General features: G+C 38.0%; 1 protein-coding gene across 6 annotated transcripts in view; it reads right to left on the reverse strand.

Moving 5' to 3' along the window:
- The window catches only part of NCOA3 (nuclear receptor coactivator 3), a 117390-nt gene that overhangs the window by 74011 nt on the left and 21830 nt on the right, over positions 1-21549 (reverse strand). For 3 of the 6 annotated variants that reach the window (XM_036244653.1, XM_036244656.1, XM_036244650.1), the window contains exon 1: positions 18629-19437. The exons of 2 other annotated variants lie outside the window; for them this stretch is intronic. The gene's annotated coding sequence lies outside the window, so the exon portion shown is untranslated. Of the gene's footprint in view, positions 1-18487; positions 18510-18628; positions 19438-21549 lie in introns of those variants that run through there. One more of the 6 variants, XM_036244651.1, reaches the window with a different exon arrangement.

Below are 21549 nucleotides of genomic sequence, written 5' to 3' on the forward strand. Positions count from 1 at the left end.
ATCTTAGAAAGCAAAGCTCCATTTAGTTAAAGTTACATTCTGAGAGTTGAGAATCACTTACCATACCTTCTTTTTTAACAATGAATATACTTTACTTCTAAACTGCTGCCCCCAAAATAACAATTTTCTTATAAAAATTAGTTATTATAATTATTAGCTAAATAAACTATTTACATTTAATAAAGACGACAATTTAACAAAGCAAGGATTTAGTATTTTCATAATGTTAAGCAGTCATTTCAAATATATAAACAGCACTTAAAAACAACATTGTGCTTATATTGTCTTCTAACTTTAGGGATTTTACATTTCTTCCAATTGATTTTTAGTTTAAATAGTGTGATGTTAGATTTCCATGCATATTTTAATGTTTTGAATTATGACCTCATTTTTTCAGACCTTTCCTCTGTGGAGGGTCTGTGTGTTCTGTGGACTGAGGACATTGTTCATGCATACATGCATATAAGTTTTGTGGTTTATGTCTCCACCCCACCCCTTCTTCTGGGGATTGCCAGTCTGTACCCCACTTCCACGTCTCTGGGACTACCTCGTTCCTCAGACTGTTGTGTTCATTATATTCCACAAATAAGTGAGATCATATGATACTTGTCTTTCTCTATTTGGCTTGTTTTGCTTAGGATAATACTTTCCAGGTCCCTCCATGTTGTCTCAAAGGATAAGAGATCTTTCTTTCTTACAGCTGCATAGTACTCCATTGTGTGTATGTACCACTGCTTTTTTATCCATTCGTCTACTGATGGACATTTGGTCTGTTTCCAGATCTTAGCTATTGTAAATACTGCTGCTACAAACATGGGGGTACATATATTCTTTATGATTGGTGTTCAGGCTTCTTAGGGTACATTCCTAGAAGTGGGATCACTGGGTCAAATGGAAGTTCTGTTTTTAATTTTTTGAGGTAACACCATATTGTTTTTCATAGTGGCTGCACCAGTCTGCATTCCCACCAGCAGTGTACTAGAGTCCCCTTTTATCCACACCCTCTCCAACACTTGTTGTTTGATGATTTGTTGATGGCGGCCATTCTGACAAAATAAACATCACATACTTAGGCCCAGCTGATGTGGTTCAGTGGCTAAGCATCAACCCATGCACCACCAGGTTGCTGGTTCGATTTCCAGTCAGGGCACATGCCCAGGTTGTGGGCCCCATCCCCAGTAGGGGCCATGCAGGAGACGGCCAATCAATGTTCTCTCTCTCTCTCCCTCCTCCCTCCCTTCCTCTCTAAAATCAATAAAGAAAAAAAAAATCACATGCTTAGATATTACAAACATAAAGATTACAAAAACTTTAAAATATTGAAGACAGAAGACTTATGAAGATGGCGGCATAGGTAAATGCGGTATCGCGTCCTCCCACAACCACATCAAAGTTACAACTAAAGAACAACCATCATTCAAAACCGCCTGAAATCAAACTGAATGGAAGTCCTACAACTACAGAATTAAAGCAACAGCCACATCCAGACTGGTAGGAGGGGCGGAGGCGCGAGGGGCTGGTCCCACACCCACATGTGGCGGATAAAAATCAGGAGGACACCTCGGCTGGGAAGATCCTCCCTGAGGACTGAGGGGGTCCCTGTCCCACACCAGGTGCCCTGCTCAAGGTTCCAGTGCCAGGAAGAGAAGTCCCTGTAACTTCTGGCTGGAAAAACCAGCGGGAACTGAGGCTCAGGGAAGCTGACGCCTGGAGCCCCAGGCAGCTCCTTAAAGGGCCCGCGCACCGACTTATCGGACTCTCTCCCCCTGAGCTTGGAGGGGAGGCAGCTTGACGGGCACCAGAGACATACAGGGAAGAACTGAGCTGTTTGGCACTGGAGCCAGGGCTGGAGAGGGGGCTTTCTCCAGGACAAATGTGCTGTCAGAGGCCTTTGTTCCTTTGGTGAGCCCTTCCCTGGGGCGGCAGACAGCCACCATATCTGGGACTCCAGCAACCTGGCTCACACTGGTAGCCCCGCCCTGGTGATTGCCTGAGGCCCCGCCCCACCCATCTTTCAGGCCCACCCAAGCTGTTGCCAGTTGCTTAACCATAGGACTGGCCTGTCTTGGATCCTGCTTCAGGTTTTCCTAAATCCTTTCAAACAAGCAGCATCTGGTCTCAGATAGCCCCATACCTCTCGTTAAGTAATACACAGAAAGGCAGCCAAAATGAGGAGACAAAGAAACCGGTCCCAAATGAAAGAACAGAACAAAACCCCAAGAAAAGAACTAAGCAAAACGGAGATAAGCAACCTAACAGATACTGAGTTCAAAATACTGCTTATAAGGATGCTCAACGAACTTAGTGAGAACCTCAGTGAACTTAGTGTGGGCCTCAAGAGCATAAAAAAAGGACCAGTCAGAAATGATGGATGTACAGTCAGAAATGAGGGAGGCATTAACTGAAATAAAGAATAATTTACACAGATTCCATAGTAGAGTATGTAAATACAAGAAGCAAACCATCGATTTGGAATATAAGGAAGCAAAAAATGCCCAATCAGAACAGCAAAAAGAAAAAAAAAATCCAAAAAAATGAGGATAGTGTAAGGAGCCTCTGGGACAACTTCAAGCGTGCCAACATTCGCATCTTGGGGGTGCCAGAAGGAGAAGAGAGAGAACAAAAAATTGAAAACCTGTTTGAAACAATAATGGCAGAAAACTTTCCTAACTTGGTGAAGGAAACAGACATACAAGTCCAGGAAGCACAGAGAATCTCAAACAAGATGAACCCCAAGAGGCCCACACCAAGACACATCATTATCAAAATGCAAAAGGTTCAAGACAGAGAATCTTAAAAGCAGCAAGAGAATGGCAACTAGTTACCTACAAGGGAGGTCCCATTAGACTGTCAGCTGATTTCTCAAAAGAAACTTTGCAGGCCAGAAGGGAGTGGCAAGAAATATTCAGAGTGATGAAAAGCAAGAACCTAAAACCAAGATTACTCTATCCTGCAAGGCTGTCATTTAGAATCGATGGCCATATAAAGAGTTTCCCAGACAAGAAAAAGTTAAAGGAGTTCATCACTACCAAACCATTATTAAATGAAATGATGAAAGGTCTTTTTGAAGAAAAAGATAAAATATATGAACAAACAAAATGGCAATGAATACATATCTATCAACAATGGAATCTACAAACAAAATGAACAGGTAGAACAGAAACATTCTCATAGATACAGAGAACATTTTGTTGGTTGCCAGATGGGAGGGGGATTGGGGGAATGGGTGAAAAAGGTGAAGGGATTAAGAAGTACAAATTCATTGCTAGACTGACGAACCTCAAAGGGAAAGGGGCTGGGGGTGGGAAGAAATAAACCAAAGAACTTATATGCATAACCAATGGGCATAGACAATAGTGTGGGAAAAGGCGGGAGGGGGGCGGGAGTGGGAAGGAAGGGGTCAAAGGGGGGAAAATGGGGAACATCTGTAATACATTCTACATTCAACAATAAAGATTTAAAAAAATATATTGAAGACAAAAATAATTTGGTCTATGTTATGAACTGACTTGTATCCCCCCCTCCCAATTTCACGTTGAAATCCTAACCCCCAGTACCTCATAATGTGACTGTATTTGGAGACAGGATCTTTAAAGGGGTAATTAAGTTAAAATAAGGTCATTAGTGTAGGCCCTAATCAATATGACTAGTGTCTTCGTAAGAAAAAAATTAAGACAAAGACACACACAGAGGGAAGACCATAGGGGACACAGAGAGGATGGCCATCAACAAGCCAAAGAGAGAAGCCTTAGAAGAAATCAACCCTGTGGATACCTTGATCTTGAACTTCTAGCCTCAAAAAATAAAAGTTATTTCACTTCTCTGACCCTCGAATTCCTCAACTTAAATGGGGACAAAAGTAATATCTACCAAATTATCAGTTAAGCACCTGGCACAATTCCTAATACAAGTAGGTAACTCAGTGAATGGTAACTAAGATAAGATCATCATCCAATCAAAATGTGCATGAAAAGTAGGTGTCACTGTTAACAGGACTGTAAACTTTTAAACCTTTCTGGAAAGCAATTTTGAAATATCTATCCAAACATTAAGGATATCTCTCTGACCCAGAAATTCAACTTAAAGTAATCTGTTCTATGGAAATATCTGCACATGAAAGTAAAATGAACAAACAAAAATCAATGTTCTCTGTGATACTGTTTTACCAGCCAATCAATATACCAACCAACATAAACCAGGTCTGGTTTAATATTAGACTCTACCAGATATATATTTTTCATTATTTTTTAAATAAAGTAAAACTCTATGCACTGACAAAAATATGGCAATGGCAGAATAAGCACTGTATGATCCAGGCAAAGAAAAACTATGTGTTTATAAATGCATGGAAGTAGGTATGAAAAGATACAATACCAAATCACAAATAGCTTCCACTTTTTGCTCATATATTCTATATATTGTGAATTTTTTATAAACATAGTATTTTTTTCTAATACAAAAGAAACATGGATGTGCACCATCTTTTGAGACTAAGGTCTTCATGTGCTATGGAATGAGATAAAAGGAAAACTTCAAAGAAAAATATTGCATATGAACCCTCCTTTCTTACTGAAAAAGTCTAGAGTCTGTATTAAGCCCATGTTCAAGATATTCAAAAATCAATTTCTATTTGATGTTTTTCAGTTTCTACTGCTACAGTCAATTCTAACTCTGTAGAGTCGCAAAACATTTTTAAAACTGCTAATTATTTGCCACATAATCAGTACCACTCAAACTCTTCCTCCCCTCCTTTCAAGATAATCTAGTTAAAAATGTATCTAAATAGACAAGTATCCTCAGGTGAGGAATAAAAAACAAAAGTGCATCTAGAAAAAAGCACTTGAAGGTTACTCAGGAAACATAAATCTCCATCAAAATCCAACAAATTAGTTGGAAAGATTTAGCATTTTAGATTAGTATGAACTACAATTCTCCTCCATTTTGTAAAATAATCTGAATTTAATACACAAAATAATAAACTAGACTCATGAAACGTCCCAATGGAAATGGAACCACCCTGCTTTATAGATGAGGAAAATGAAGCACGAAAGTGACTTGACCAAGTTCACACAGCAAGGCAGATGAAGGATCAGTGCAGGACCCTGACTGCCTAGTTTCACATTCCTTTTTTCTAGATCATACTGTCTTACATCAGAGCGTACAGTTTTAAATCAATTCCTTCTTCCAAATAAATTAGCAAAAATAGCATCAGATAACATACTTGGTTTCATAAATATGCATAAATGAAACAAACATTAGATGGCATATACTATGTGGCAGATTTCCAATACTAAGTATAGAGCTCTGCATTTATTAAAATTTCAAGCATGTAAAATAGTATCTTGATCAGACATTGCAAAGGTGGCTGCTCTGCAGAAGCAGAGATGAAAATGCTTTATGAGAACCAATTTATCCAATTCCCCTAGAGGTAGAGCAACTAGTTAGATTCTAATTAACTGAAAGACCAAATTTTCTAGCCACATATGTTTGAATAGCAATTTTTGTTTGTTTCGGTGGCACTTTCCTTTTTACAGTGTTTCTCATCTCTGATTTCAAAGTCACCTTCCAGCCTAATGGAGGCACATAGCTCTGATTCCTCTCTCCTTAGAACAAGATTCACAGGAAAATAAAGAGGAATACAAGAAGGCATTTTCATATTTTCCTTCAATGAAAACCAGTTTGATATCAATATATAAAAATCTTTTGTGGTATAACATCTTAAATTTAACTAAAAGATAAAAATCCAGAAAGTAAAGATAAGGAAAACTAACAATATGAGACAAAGAATACATAAAATAGAAGCCAGGTAGACAATAGATCTCTGAAATCTAGTTTGGGAGAAATAAAATTATCATTCTAATATGAACAAAGACCAATACAACTGGCACTTCAAGCTAAGTTTACCAAAAGGAAAAGGAATGTTAGAATCTTTGCCCTTGTCTCATCTAAAAAAAAAGAAAATACTGAGGCAGCTATATTTAGACATACTTAAACATAAATGTAATAAATTTGCTACATTTTTTTAAACGGTTGCAAGTGGAATAAAATCAAATTATTACAATATATGACTATGGATAATTTATAGATATGCCTTCTAATCTGGCAGATAAAAATTCAATATTCAAAGAAAATATATTTTATCAATACTATCAACACAAAATACTGTTTATAATTTTGCTAGATTTGACTGAGTAATGCAATGTGATAATTAATGAAGATAATTAACTTCATCTTATTCACTGAGTGTTGATATTTTTCTTTAACAAAATCCAAGTATTCAAGGCTATGAGTGATGAGTGACCTTGAGGCAGCACTTGGAAGGCAGTCACCATGGCAACACTACTACAAAAGTGCCTCATCCTCAGCAAAAGAACCAACCTGGTGCATGAGGATTTTCAAACCTAGGGAAATAGTACTTCCTTCAAATAAAAAAAAAATTTTTTAATTTAGTTTTAAGAAATCTTTACATCAGCCTTTCTATTTTAGCCTTCCTACTTATTCTTCATGGAGGGAACATACACATTTTGATGATGAAATAGTAAGCCTGCAAAATTCTTCTTTTGCTTTTTTCTTTTAGCAAATTAAAACAAGATGTGAATAATTTTCAATTTTTTAAAATGCATATTTAAAATTTTTCAACAGAATCACCACTATTCTAATCTTTCAATCACTTTTAAATTTTTTCCATTTTAACAAGAACGTTTATTTTCCACAGCCTGCACTTTGACAATGAAAACACAAGGGAGGGGGCGTTGACTTAAAATTGCAAATACAAATTATGAATTTGTAATTTTGCTTACATCTTACATACACTAAAGAGCCAGTTCCTTGTTTGTAAAAGATAAAGAGGAGAGGTACACAAGCTTCTTTACATTTTATGTTTTTATAAATTTACGTGTCTTTGTTTCAGACATAGATGTATATTTTTCGAGGAAATCTACTCCTTGAAAGCCAGGAATGTAACACTTTCATTTTATCAACAACACAGCACAGAGCCTGACATTAGTGGGTACCAAAGGACTTCAAACTTTTTGCTCACATACCTATCAAAAGAATCTTGGCCCTGGCCGGTTTTGCTCAGCAGTTAGAGCGTCAGCCTGAGGACCAATGAGTCACGGGTTTGATTCTGGTCAAGGGCACTTACCTCACTTGCGGTTCGTCCGGGCCCTAGTCGGGTTATACGGGAGGCAACCAGTGTCTCTATCACGTCGATGTTTCTTTCTGTCTGTCTGTCTCTCTCTCTCTCTATCCCTCCCTCCCACTCTGTCTAATGATAAATGGGGAAAAAAAACATCCTCAGGTGATTAAAAAAAAAAAGAATCTTGAAAAAATATGTACCCTGGAATATTTGTAAATTGAACTTAACTACTTAGACCGTGGCAATTTCTAAAATATTATCAGTATTAGAGTTTTTAATAAAGTTACATCATTCTAAAGTATTCAAAGGAACCTGGATTATCATCAGATTCCTAACAGCTAGAAATTGTATAACTGTTCCTTTTTCCTGAAACACAAATTTCTTTCTATTCCTCTTCTCCCACAGTTTTTGATCATAATGGAATATCATTTTAAGCTTGAAAGTATTTTACTGATCATTCTATCTCTGCAGCAAAGGGGTATATAAATTGAAATAATTAAATTCCATTTAATCACAGGCCCTTAAGTGTTGAAAACACTTTTATTCTGAATACAATTGCTATTAGAATGTAATTTTTCAACATATAAATTGATAAAATTCATGTGAAAAGTACATTTTTCATTGTGAGTATAAGACACACAAGTCTATGTATCCATATACCCACAATAAAAAATATTGCTAAAAATGCAACAGTGTCCATCAATTTATACTTTATTGTTTGTAAAATTATACATAAAACTTACTGACATAAGTAGATAATTAAGTGGAAGAAGTTATGTGAAAGCAATGTCACTCAAGTATTTCAATACAATCTTAGTTACATAGACATAAATCTCAGTGAACTATCAGCAAAAATTATTTTTTCATTATCTCTCAGAGAGCAATTTGATTAACTCTCCTTTCAATTTTGATTTTGATGAAAACAGATTCAGAAGCACCTGACAGACCATTTGTTAACCAATTATTAGAGTCATTTGGTTTTTTAAATAAAATTTGATTTTTAGAGAGAGGAAAGGAGAGGGAAAGAGAGAAATATCGATGTAACCAAAACATAGACTGGCTGCCTCCTGCACACCCCCTAGGTAGGGACTGAGCCCGCGCAACCCAGGGAATGTGTCCTGACCTGGAATCAAACCCACAACCTTTTGGTGCACAGGATGATGCCCAACCAAGCCACACTGGCCAGGACGAGAGTCATTCGCTTTTTAAACCGTGACACCAATAATAGTAATTGTCCATGTGTTTCAAACCCCAGATTTTTTTTTTAAACATCCAGTGGAAATGCAACACAGTAAAAAAAGAGTTATTCCTTTCTTTTGGCAATTAGAAGAACTGTGAAAGGAGACATCTGGAGAATAAGACTGCAAAGCTTTCTCAGGCAGACCAACTTAATATGAAAGAACAAAAGTTTGTGAATCTGGAAACTGATTCTCTTTAAGTGATCTGTGTTAAAGACTCTAGATCCAACCACCAATTTATAGAAAATACAGAGAGACAGAAGAATCTTACTAAATGACACCACTCAGATACAAAATCCAAACTATGGAAAATTTTGCAGGATATAACCCCATTTTTCCCAATAATCAAGGGGGAAAAAAGAGAAACAGTAAGAACCTAAATAAAAGAAGACATAAAAGAAGTAACAACAAATTACAAAATGAGCATCTAATTCAAACTAACTTAGTTATGTTTCTAACAACTGAAAAATTGAACATGCCTGGATATTGTTTTTTGGGGTGTTTGTTTGTTTTTTAATCCTCACCCGAGGATATTATTCCATTTATCTTCAGATAGAGTGGGAGGGAGGGAGAGAGACACATAGATTGATTGCCTCCTGCATGGTACCCGGGAGGAACCACAACCAACTACAAGGTAGGACATACAGTGCCCTTGGCCAGAATCGAACCTGGGATGCTGATCCGTGGGCTGATGCTCTAGATTGGTTGCCTCCTGCATGGTACCCGGGAGGAACCACAACCAACTACAAGGTAGGACATACAGTGCCGTTGGCAGGAATCGAACCGGGGACGCTGATCCGTGGGCTGATGCTCTAACGGCTGAGCAAAACCTACCAGGGCTATGCTTTTTTTGTTTGTTTGTTTTTCAATTGATGTATTTTATAGAGAAAGTAAGGGAGAGATAGAAACATCGAATGGCCAACTCCTGCATGCCCTCTACTGGGAATTGACACAAAACCCAGACATGTGCCCTGACCAGGAATCGAACAGGGACCTCTCAGTCCATGAGATGACCACTGAGCCACTCCAGCCAGGCATGCCTGGATATTTTATATTAAGGAATTTCTTAAGGTGAAATGATGTTGTTAAGTAAACCTTATTGTTTAAAGATACAGAATCCGCCCCTCCTTATCTGAGGGAGGGATAAATTCCAAGACACACCCCTCACGGATGCTTGAAACCTTGGATAACCAAACCCTATGTTTCTTCCTTTACATACATACCTATGATAAAGTTCAAACTATAAATTAGGCACAATAAGAAATTAACAAGAATAACTAATAATAAACAAATGTGGACAAATTTGGGGCCACATGCTAACCTGACAAGCTCAGGGAAGTCCTGCATGGCAACCTGGCAAACTCAAAGCCCTAAAATTACCACAAAGGATGGCCTGAAATTAAAATGTTTTAACTAAAAGCAGTTTATGGCAGGTAGTCTTGTCCTAGGCTGATACCTTCCCTCACAAAGGTCAATTTTCACCTTAATTGAGCCTATGGTCTTTTTGCATCTATAACATACCTTTGAAATGTCTGGGTAACTTCCCTTTTTCCAGACCCCTCAGGGCACAACCAGTCCACCATAGTGAAGACCACAAATCCCCTCAATGTTATTTTGTTAATTGTTGACTGTTCACTACCCTGTACCCACCTATGTAAAGAAGCATGTGTCTATCATTTTTTTACCCAATCCCAGAGGTGCCCCGCCTCTTTGCTACCTCCCACCTCCCTAATCTACCAGTGGATTTCATGTTACCCACTTAAATCTCGATTGTAATGTATAAAATAAGATGCAAAACTGCCATTCTCTGGTGCATTATCTCAATCCACTGAGGTTTTGCTTCTCAGCAATTGTGCACAGTTCCAGCTCAAATTAACTCACAAAATTCTTCACAGGTTTTATGAATGTTTCTTACCTTGACAACAATAAATAATAATCAAAGAGAACAATTATAACACTAAATTGTAGCCCTGGCTGGTTTGGCTTAGTGATTATAGCATTGGTCCGCAGACCAAAGGGTCTTGAGTTCGATTCCCAGCCAAAGGCACATACCTGGGTTTGATCCCTGGTTAGGGTCCTGAGTGAGGCAATCAATCAATGTGTTTCTCTCACATCGGATGTTTCTCTCTCCCTCCCTAAAATTCAACAAAAAAAAAATATCCTCAGGTGAGGATTAATAATAAAAATAACACTATACTGGCCCTGGCCGGTTTGGCTCAGCAGTTAGAGCGTCCGCCTGCGGTCCAGAGAGACCCGGGTTCGGTTCCCGCTAAGGGCATGTACCTCGGTTGCAGTTTGTCCCCGGCCCTGGATGGTCGTGCGGGTGGCAGCCACTCGATGTGTCCCTTTCGCATCAATGTTTCTCTCTCTCTCTCTTCCTCTCTCTCCCTCCCACTCTATCTGTACAAAAAATGGAAAAATGTCCTCGGGTGAGGATAAAAAAATAAAAAAAATAAAAAAAAAAACACTATACTGTATTAAAAAGCATGTGAATGTAATGTCTTTCTCACACATACACACTCACTCTCACACACACAACCACAAGGGCTACTAAGTGACTAACAGCCAGACAGCAGACACAGTGTGGATATGCTGGACAATGGGATGATTCCTGTCACAGGTAGGACACAGGGACAGTGCAAAATTTCATCACTTTACTCAAAACAGCAGGAAAATTGAGACTTGTGAATTGTTTATTTCTGAAATAGGTGACCACGGGTAACTGAAACCACAAACAAGGAGGACTGCTGTACTAACACTTTTACAATTAGAATAGCATATTAACTGGGATTTGCTTCAAGATAATATGGGAGAGAGGAAGTATGAATAAAAATAAGAGTGACCATGAGTTAGTAATTCTCAAGCTAGCAGTTTCAAGAGAATTCATTTTAGTATTCTCTTGAGTTTTGTGTTTAAATTTCATAATGAAGAGTTTTCTAAAACCATTTGTGCTCTTATACCCCTTGGTAAGCCTCCAAGGATCCCAAATGAAACAAACCTTGAAACATGCTTCAAGACACCATGTGCAAGTGAACTTGAACAGCTCTGACAGACAAACAGAAGTCAGGACATCAATGTGCAGAGAAGCACCTTGATATTCTAAGCATTTATAAAAACTGTCTTTTCTTTAACAATTTCCAGTATTAATTCTGAAGCTCAGACCTCAAAAAGGGTAACAAATGCTTTCTCTAGAATGTAATCACTTAATGTATATTGTATACATTTGCAAAATATACACCAGAAAACTGTTACCTGATTACCTCTATTTTAACATGAAAACACATCTAGCAAGCCAAAAGTATTTTAAGTGGTTTAAAACTTGTAAACAACTTTGATTATATATTTGTGTATATTTATGTAGATATTTATGTATGAATCATACACATATTTATATTCAATTTTAAATTTGTTTTTTATTGATTTAGAGAGACAGAGAGAGAGAGGCACTAATCTGTTTGTTGCCCCGCCCATCCATGCCTTCACTGGTTGATTCCTGTTTGTGTGCCCTGACCAGGGATGTCACCTACAACCCTGGCACATCAGGATGACACTCCAACCAACTGAGCTACCCGGTCAGGGCTATATTCATTTTTTTTTTTTTTTATCCTCACCCGAGGATATTTTTCCATTTTTTGTACAGATAGAGTGGGAGGGAGAGAGAGAGAGAAACATTGACGTGAAGGGACACATCGAGTGGCTGCCACCCGCACGACCAACCAGGGCCGGGGACAAACTGCAACTGAAGTACGTGCCCTTAGCGGGAACCGAACCTAGGTCTCTCCGGACCGCAGGCTGACGCTCTAACCGCTGAGCCAAACTGGCCAGGGCTATATTCATTTTTTTTTTTTTTTTTTTTATCCTCATCCGAGGACATTTTTTTCATTTTTTGTACAGACAGAGTGGGAGGGAGAGAGAGGAAGAGAAAGAGAGGGAAACATCGATGTGAAAAGGACACATCGAGTGGCTGCCACCCGCACGACCAACCAGGGCCGGGGACAAACTGCAACCGAGGCACGTGCCCTTAGCGGGAACCGAACCCGGGTCTCTCCGGACCGCAGGCGGACGCTCTAACCGCTGAGCCAAACTGGCCAGGGCTATATTCATTTTTTAAAGTATACTCTCCCAACGCAAGGTTAGCAACAGGACAAAAAAATTTAAAGACACCACAAGCCCTGGCAGGATAGCTCAGTTGGTTAGAACATCATCCTGATACATGACTACATAACTATCACTGTCTGTCTGTCTCTCTCTCTCTTCAAGAAAAAAAAAAGTCTACAAAGACACAACAAAAACATTCCCAAGAGAAGACTTTACCTTTTATTCATTCCAATTATCTTTATTTCTTACCATGTAAACTTCTACCTCACAGTTATATCTAGCTAACACAACACTGATGCACTATAAACCTGACTATATATCAAAAACCTACTTTCCTATTACATCTTTCCTTAAAAAGTAGAAGGTGGAGATCTTATACATTAGTGCTTTGTTCATTCATGTCAAAGCAATCTTAAAGTCAAATGTCAAAAACAAAAAGTGCATTTTATATTTATAGACAGCCAGATGTATTAAAATTAAAATGTGATATATAAAGATTTCGAAAACTGCCACAACTTTAACAATATTTTGAACTACAATTGCAACATAAAGAAAAACTGTCCCAATGACCAGATCACTAGCTGTTTATCTATTTAACATAAAAACACATTTATCAACTTACAGGTTAAGTGGTTTAAAACTTAAAACAACTTTATTTTAAAAACACCTTTACTCTTCTTAACAGAAACAGAAACTGAAGAAAGAATCTAGTGGACAAGCTCTGCAATCAATTAACATTAAATATATTGTTGAATAGCTTAACTAAAATTGCAGACATATTTAAATCATTCATAGCCAAAGAATTTATTTTTCACTTCAGTACACACTTTTATAAAATAAGATAATTTTCTCTCCTGGATGTTTTATTACAAATAAACTCCTTAAGCTTTTTCCAATTAACAAAAATGAGTAAACAAGAGGAGAAAATTTTAAACACAAAGCCAACTTAGTCTTGATTACTTAAGAAGTTAGTGAAGCATTTAAAAGCACAGATTTCTAATTAAAAACAACCTAGCATTTTATCAATAGAGCATAGATTTAAAGAATGGTGCACACACAGAAAGAAAAAACAACGTTGCATGCCTAGTAGAAGCCATAAAAATAATACTGGTTTCATCTTTTTTTTTTTTTTTATCCTCACCCAAGGACATTTTTCCAATCTTTGTACAGATAGAGTGGGAGGGAGAGACAGGGAGAGAGAGAGAGAGAGAAACATCGACGTGAAAGGGACACATCGAGTGGCTGCCACCCACACGACCAACCAGGGCCGGGGACAAACTGCAACCGAAGCACGTGCCCTTAGCGGGAACCGAACCAGGGTCTCTCTGGACCGCAGGCCGACGCTCCAACCGCTGAGCCAAACCAGCCAGGGCTCTGGTTTCATCTTTTTAACCTAGAAAAATATCCATCACATAAGATGGAATAATAAAAGATTACAGAAAAGCCTTGGTCTGTTTGGAGCATCGGCCTGTGGATCAAAGAGTCCTGGGTTCGATTCCAGCCAAGGGCACATACCTCAGTTGCTGTTCGTCCCCAGCCCTGACCAGCCTCGTGCGGGAGGCAACCAGTAGATGTGTCCCTCTCATGTTGATGTTTCTCTCTCTCTCCCCCCCTCTCCCTCCCACTCTATCTGAAGATAAATAGAAAAATATCCTCGGGTGAGGATTAAAAATAAATATAAATAAATAAATAGCCCAGTCGGTGTGCCTCAGTGGTCGAGCATCGACCCATGCACCAAGAGGTTGCCAGTTCCATTCTCTGTCAGGGCACATGCCCAGGTTGTGGGCCAAATCCCCAGTGGGGGGCATGCAGGGGAGGCAGCCAATCAATGTTCTCTCTCATTGATGGTTCTATCTCTCGCTTTCTCCCTTCTTCTCTCTCTAAAATAAATTTTAAAAAAAATTTAAATAAATAATGCATACAAAACAAATGTTCTCAATAACAACATTTTTTTTTTTAAACCTCACTTATTAAATGGTATTTTTGGAGACTCTTTACAACACTCATTGATTTTTATCATGTTCTCCAATTAAAGGACCCACTCCTATATCCCACATCTTGTACCTGATTAGCAGTGTGCAGAACAGATAGCCTTCCGCCCTGGTCGGTTTGGCTCAGCGGCTGGAGCATCGGCCTGCGGTACAGAGAGACCTGGGTTCGGTTCCCGCTAAGGGCACGTACCTCGGTTGCAGTTTGTCCCCGGCCCTGGATGGTCGTGCGGGTGGCAGCCACTCGATGTGTCCCTTCACATCGATGTTTCTCTCTCTCTCTCTCTCTCTCTCTCTCTTCCACTCTATCTGAACAAAAAATGGAAAAATGTCCTCGGGTGATAAAAAAACAAAACAGATAGCCTTCCTTGGGGAGACTACTCAATAAACTGTCATGATACAATCTGTTCTATACTGCAACTCTCCTAATTTGCTGAAACAGAATTACAGAAACACGCATCAGACAATATGCATATATACTTTTATTTAAGCAATTTTCAATTGCAAGTTACTTAATGCCTATACCTACTATGCCCTCCTTAAACTGCCATTGAAAATTCACTAAAACAAAGGAACCTTTTATTATTAGACTGGCAGAATAAGAAAATTAAAAAGAAATTTCCTTGTATATATGATAAATGGTTAACTACTACTTGCAGTTTCTTGATATTAATAATACCCTAGTTCCACAGTTAACTTCCATCTTGGCTGAATTTCTAGAAACAGTTCCAGCCCAAATAAACCAGGAACTAAAATAAAACCAACAGAAACTAGAAACTTCCCTAACGTAGTCCCATAGAGTTTGAAGATGAAAGATATGCTATGCCCCAGAAAAACATCTTAATTCCACAGAAAGAGGTGGGAGAAGAGTTTGAGAAGGACATCCTCCTTTCAAGGAAATATAAGGTATATTTATTCACATGACTAATGAATGTCTACCATATGCCAGGCACTTATCTAAGTGTTTGAGATACATCTGTGAGCAAGAGGGACTAAGATCTCTGTCCTTGTGGAGCTTATATTTTATCAGAGAAAAACATAACTAAACAATAAATACATAAATCATATGATGTATAAGAGGATCCAGTATTAAATAGAGTGATCAGAATGGGCCTAAGAGGGTGAGATTTGAGGCATTAAGAGAGATGAGGAAGTGAATCAAACAGATTTATGATGTTTAAAAAAATTTCATACAGAGGGCACACCCAAAGGCAGGAAGGAGTGTGCCCATATTAGATGAATAATATCACTGGATCAAGAGTGAGGAAGAAAGAGAAAATGAAAGTAACCAACAAATGAGACAGGGAAAGCTTCTTGAAGATTTAGCAGGGAAAAGGAATCCAAATGAATAGTTTGAGAAGACAGATGGGTATACAGGTCTGAGAATAGTAAAGGGTTCTATCTCTCTACTAAACGTAATACACAAAGATGTAACATATGTAAAGAATATATATAGCATCAATATATAACATGTATTTTATACATATGTACAGAATACATATGTCCCAAAGAAGAAAACCAAGCCAATAGAACAACAAAAACAAAAAGAAAACAAACAAAAAATACCACCAGTCAAGTCCTGGCCAGTTTTGCTCAATGGTTAGAGCATCGACCCATGGACCAAAGAGTCGTAGGTTCAATTCCAATCAAGGGCACGTACCCTTGGTTGCAGTTTGGTCCCCGGCCCTAGTCAGGGTCGTGCTGGAGGCAACCAATCCATGTATCTCTCACACCAATGTTTCTCTTTCTTTCCCTTTCTCCCCCACCCACCCCCCACCCACCCACTCTTTCTGAAGATAAATGGAAAAATACCCTCAGGTGAGGATAAAAATGAAAAAATACTACCAGTCAAGTAAACCTTCGTGATGTGAGGGTGGGAGGGCATGAGTGCAGGACTTGAAAGTACATACTGAAAGGACTTAACTACATACATATCTGAGGAAAAAATAATCAGAATGACCAACACCAATACATAAAGTTACTATGAAAAAAATCCTTTGAACATTCAGGCAAAGACAAAAAGGCTAAGTCGCTTATAAAGGAAACCAGATTGACATCAGACTGTAACAGCAATACTCTATGCCAGAAGATAATGGAATGACAGACAAGAAAAAAATTTTATAATCAGCCCAACCAGCTTTCAAACGTTTAAGCTGCAGACAAACTTTTAAACATAGTGGAACTCAAGGAATATTGTTCCCATAAGCTCTTCCTGCAGAATTTATTAAAGAATGAATTTCGGCCCTGACCAGTTTGGCTCAGCGGTTAGAACGTCGGCCTGCAGTCCAGAGAGACCCGGGTTCAGTTCCCACTAAGGGCACATACCTCAATTGTAGTTTGTCCCCGGCCCTGGTTTGTCATGCGAGTGGCAGCCACTCGATGTGTCCCTTTCACGTCGATGTCTCTCTCTCTCTCCCCCCCCCTCCCACTCCATCTGAACAAAAAATGGAAAAATGTCCTCGGGTGAGGATAAAAAAATTAAAAATTAAAAAAAAAAATAGTGAAAATTAAATATCTATTTATAAAAAAGTGAATATTGTTATAAGGGTACATAATATAATGACTATATGCTTTGACAATGTACATACAACATAACTATCAAAAAATGAGGGGGGCCCAGGTCAGGTGGCTCAGTTGGCTGGAACACTATCCTATACACCAAAAGGTTTCAAGTTTGATTCCCGGTCAGGGTACATACCTAGGTTTCAGTTTCAATCACCAGTAAGGGCATATACAGGAGGCAACCGATCAATGTTTCTCTCTCACACTGATGCCCCCCCCCCCGCCTCCCTTTCTCTCTAAAATCAATAAAAACATATCCTTGGCATGGTAAATGTGGTTAAGTGGTATGAGCGTCGTCCCACAGACTTAGAGGTCCTGGTTCAATTCCCAGTCAAGGCACATGCCGGGGTTACAGGCGCAATTCCCAATAGAGGACATGCAGGAAGCACCCAGTCAATGTGTATCTCTCACATGGATGTTTCCATCTCTCTCTCCTTCCTCTCTTAAAAAAAAAAAAAATCAATAAAAACATTTTTTTTTAAAATCCTTGGGTGAGGATTAAAAAAGAACGGGGGAAGCCCTGGCCAGTTTGGCTCAGCAGTAGAGCCTGGGCCCGGGTTCAATTCCAGTCAAGGGCATGTACCTCGGTTGCGGTTCATCCCCTACCCTGGTCAGGTTGTGTGACACAGAGGCAACCAGTCAATGTGGCTCTATCACATCGATGTTTCTCTCTGTCTCTCTCTTTCCCTCCATAAAAAAAATCCTCAGGTGAGGAATAAGTAATAATAATAATGGGGGAAAGTAAGTAGATAAAAATTAGAATAAACTTGCTGATTGCTTTATAGCTATTAATTGAAAGTTAAAGAGTAGTAGTTTAAATCAGTGCTGGAGAAGAGAAAGAAGAGGTTATTAGGCAATTTCAATAGTACTCACAGTAAGAAACCAAGAGACCATAACCAAAAAAGGAGGGATGAGAGAGACTAACACAGAAGTTTAAGTATAAAGGAAACAGCCAAAACAAAAGTAAAAACCTCTTTTTTATTCAACCTAAAACAGGTAAGACAGAATATTACTTAAAAGGCAAATCAAGATATTCACATGCACATATCCATACCCAACTCGGTAAGAGTAGGAATAGATCCTGGAACAGAAAAAAAAAAAACACTACTGGAAAAAAATGGTAACATCTACATATACATATATATAATTAGTTAGCAGTGCTATACCAATGTTAACATCTTAATTTTGATTTAATGTTTTTAATATACAATTTGTGCTTATAAAAAAGGAAGGAGATATGAAATATAAAGATTACAAAGACTTATAGGTATGTTTGTAAATACACCCAAAAAAGGGTAACTGATCACCTCTGAGAAAGAAACTAGGAAACAAAAGTGGGAAGGAAATCTCACTTCAAAGCCTTTTGTAAAGTTTGAATGTACATCTATTCCCCCCTTCCCATTTTTTTTAATAAGAAAGAAAAACATTTAAAAAAAAAAAAAAAAAAAAAACAAGGAAAGAACCTTTGGTGTGATCCAAATCAGATATCTCCAGAGGTTAAATAAAATGCCCAAAATTATCCAACAAGGTCCAAAATGCAGTTCTCTTGCTTCCCAAGCCTTTACTATTTTGCTTTTGACTTGCCTGTAAAACAAATAACACACCTTATAACCCAACGTTGAGTTCAGAGGGTCTGATTCAGGAATGTAGTCTGAAACACTGTCAGTCGTATCCTCCTGAATGTTTGCTATAATACATCTTTAACTATCAGAGGCCCTATTTCAAAATACAGAAAATATTAGTAACATAAAAGGGGTTAATGCTTGCTTCCAAATGTTTCAAAGTTCATCATGAACTTTAAGAGCCACAGAAAGCAATTTTGGCAATAGTTCATAAAGTACAGCTAACTGATTTGTAAATGTGGCAAGAATGGCACTCAAGGCATTGAGAAAAGGGGAGGCTCCTCCTTTTTCACCCAAAGGTCTTTCTTCTGAAAGTAAGTACTTTTCCCCATCTACTTGATATACATGATTTCTCTTTTCACCCAAAGGTCTTTCTTCTGAAAGTAAGTACTTTCCCCCATCTACTTGATACATGATTTCTTCTGCTTTTCTATGGCAGGTAGTTTCTCTGCTCTCATAAAGGAAAAAAATTTAATATATTAAAACTCTGCATGTTCAACAGTTTGCAGTTCCATTTGTAACAAACAAATACAATTTTAGGGTTAAGTAAATAATCTCACCAACTGAAACTATCTCCCTGAAATTCATTCAAATCCTTCCCTGGATTACTCCAGCCTCAAGCAATCTCTCCTCCCTCTGAACTCCAAAAGCAATTATTTGTACAATTTATTTTGCAATTAATCCTGCACTGCCTTGTTAAACCTCTTTCATTATTCTCTGAAATGTTATTTAAATCTTCTCTAGTTATCTAACTTTCATGTTTATTTCTCATCTCCCCAAATAGACTGTAAATTCCTTGAGAGAAAGAGATAAGGCCTTATATTGTTTTGTATACACATAAAAACAAGAGTAGCTAGCACATAGTAAATACAAAGAAAAAACATGCTACATTAAGAAAATGTTTAAAGCCATGCCAACTAAGAATCTTCAAGCCAGAGTCGACAGGCCAATGTACTATTTTGTTTCCCTGATTCGTGTGGCACTATGAGACAGTAAAAATGCCATGGTCTCTGAAATCGGAGACTTTGATTGGATCCTCTATCATGAGAACCTATGAACTTAACCCAAAACTTTAATTTTCTTCATCTTTAAAATAAGGATAATAATACCTATAGAAGACTTTATGCTCATTAAATGAGAGTTATATAAAAATACTGGTATTCTTTATTTTAAAGGTCCTTAGTTTTTCATGTTCTTAGAGATCTTTGAAATCAGAATGTATATTATTGACAATATCCCATATTTGAATTGGCAGTTTTATATTTTCTTTCCTAGTGGTACATAAAATAATGTATTGCATAACTGATGACAAGCTTGATTAAATTTGGTTAACAGTATCTTCAATAAATGCCAGCTTCATTTCCTCCTTCTTCCCTCCCACCCACTCATACACATCATATGGCTAGGACACAGCTCAGCAGTAAAATGGAAATACAACCAAATCCATTCAAAGTATTTAGTACTTTGATCTATAGTATAAGGTCAGTAAATAGGAACTGTTACTACTGCTATTATGAATTCATTCAACAAATACTTGAATACCCACCATGTGCCTGCCACCATTCTGGGCACTAAGGATATAACAGTAAACAAAATCACTCCCAGCCCTCAAGTTTACATACTATTAGCACATACACTTTCCATGGCAGAAGAAAGAAAAAGTCAAAAATCAAAACTGAGTCAACAGATTGTCCCAAAGGTTGAAAAAGCTGAGCCACCCAAGAAACTAATGCCCAACACTACCTAGGCAATACCACCTAGATTTACTTGAGGTAAAATCTTACCAAATGCAAAGTGAAATACTGGAAACAAAGCAGGGCATCCAAGCTTTTTTTGTTCTAAGTAAAGGTTTGGGGAAAAGCAGAAGAGCCAAACCAGAAGCTGAAAGTATTTTAAAAAGAAAAAGGAGGGGCAGAGGTAGTATATCATCAGCTCTTGTTTCTCAAAATAACAGATGTGAAGAAATAATTAATAATTTTGGTTTATGAAACAACTCAGGAAAAAGAGCAAATTATATTTTTAAAATTCCTGTGTGTCAGCAAATCATTTTTCCAAGAAAATTCTGTTTCTAAAAATCATCTAACAATATGTGTCAACAAATCATTTTTTCAGAGCTTGTAGTTAAAGATTTGAGGCTAACTACAGGTGAAGATTTGTTATCACCCTCCCTTGGACAGAATGTTAAAGCTTAAATTCACTACTACTCTCCATCCAAAATAAATTATGTATTTTCTATTTCTAATGATGTACCTAAAAATCACATCCTGAATTACTGCAGTATTCTCAGACCCAAAAGTTTGTATCAAATCAACTAAAGGTCATCTAAATAGGACATTTTAATCCCCTTGGTTTTCATATGTAAGCATGTGTTGAACTAACTAGATTATCAGTAAAATATGTATGAGTTACATTCTTTCATCTTTCTAAAGAAAAATATTCCATTACCAAGTAGAAATGATCACAGGCAAATTAAGCTGATGGCCACAACCCACACAAAGAAATTAAGTAAAAAGGGCTGCCTTTACCAATTTATCTATCCTCCCTGTCTAGAAGATCTCATCCCTTCCAAATACTGGGAATTTAGGAGAACTCATTTGTAGAGAGAGAGCACATCCCCTAATCCAGACAGCATTTAATAAGTGAGGACCATTTAAAGAACTTATTTTTTGCTTCAAACAGTAGAACAGCCCTGGCCAGTCTGGCTCAGCGGTCAGAGGGTCTGCCCATGAACCAAAGACTTGTGGGTTCGATTCCAGTCAAGGGCACCTTGGTTGCGGTTTGGCCCCTGGCCCTGGCCGGGTCATGAGGGAGGCAACTAATTGAGGTTTCTCTCTCACATCGATGTTCCTCTTCTCTCTCTACCTCACACTCTATCTGAAGATAAATGGAAAAATATCCTCGGG

Source organism: Molossus molossus, unplaced genomic scaffold (assembly GCF_014108415.1).
Source record: "Molossus molossus isolate mMolMol1 unplaced genomic scaffold, mMolMol1.p scaffold_m16_p_6, whole genome shotgun sequence".
NCBI lineage: Eukaryota > Metazoa > Chordata > Mammalia > Chiroptera > Molossidae > Molossus > Molossus molossus.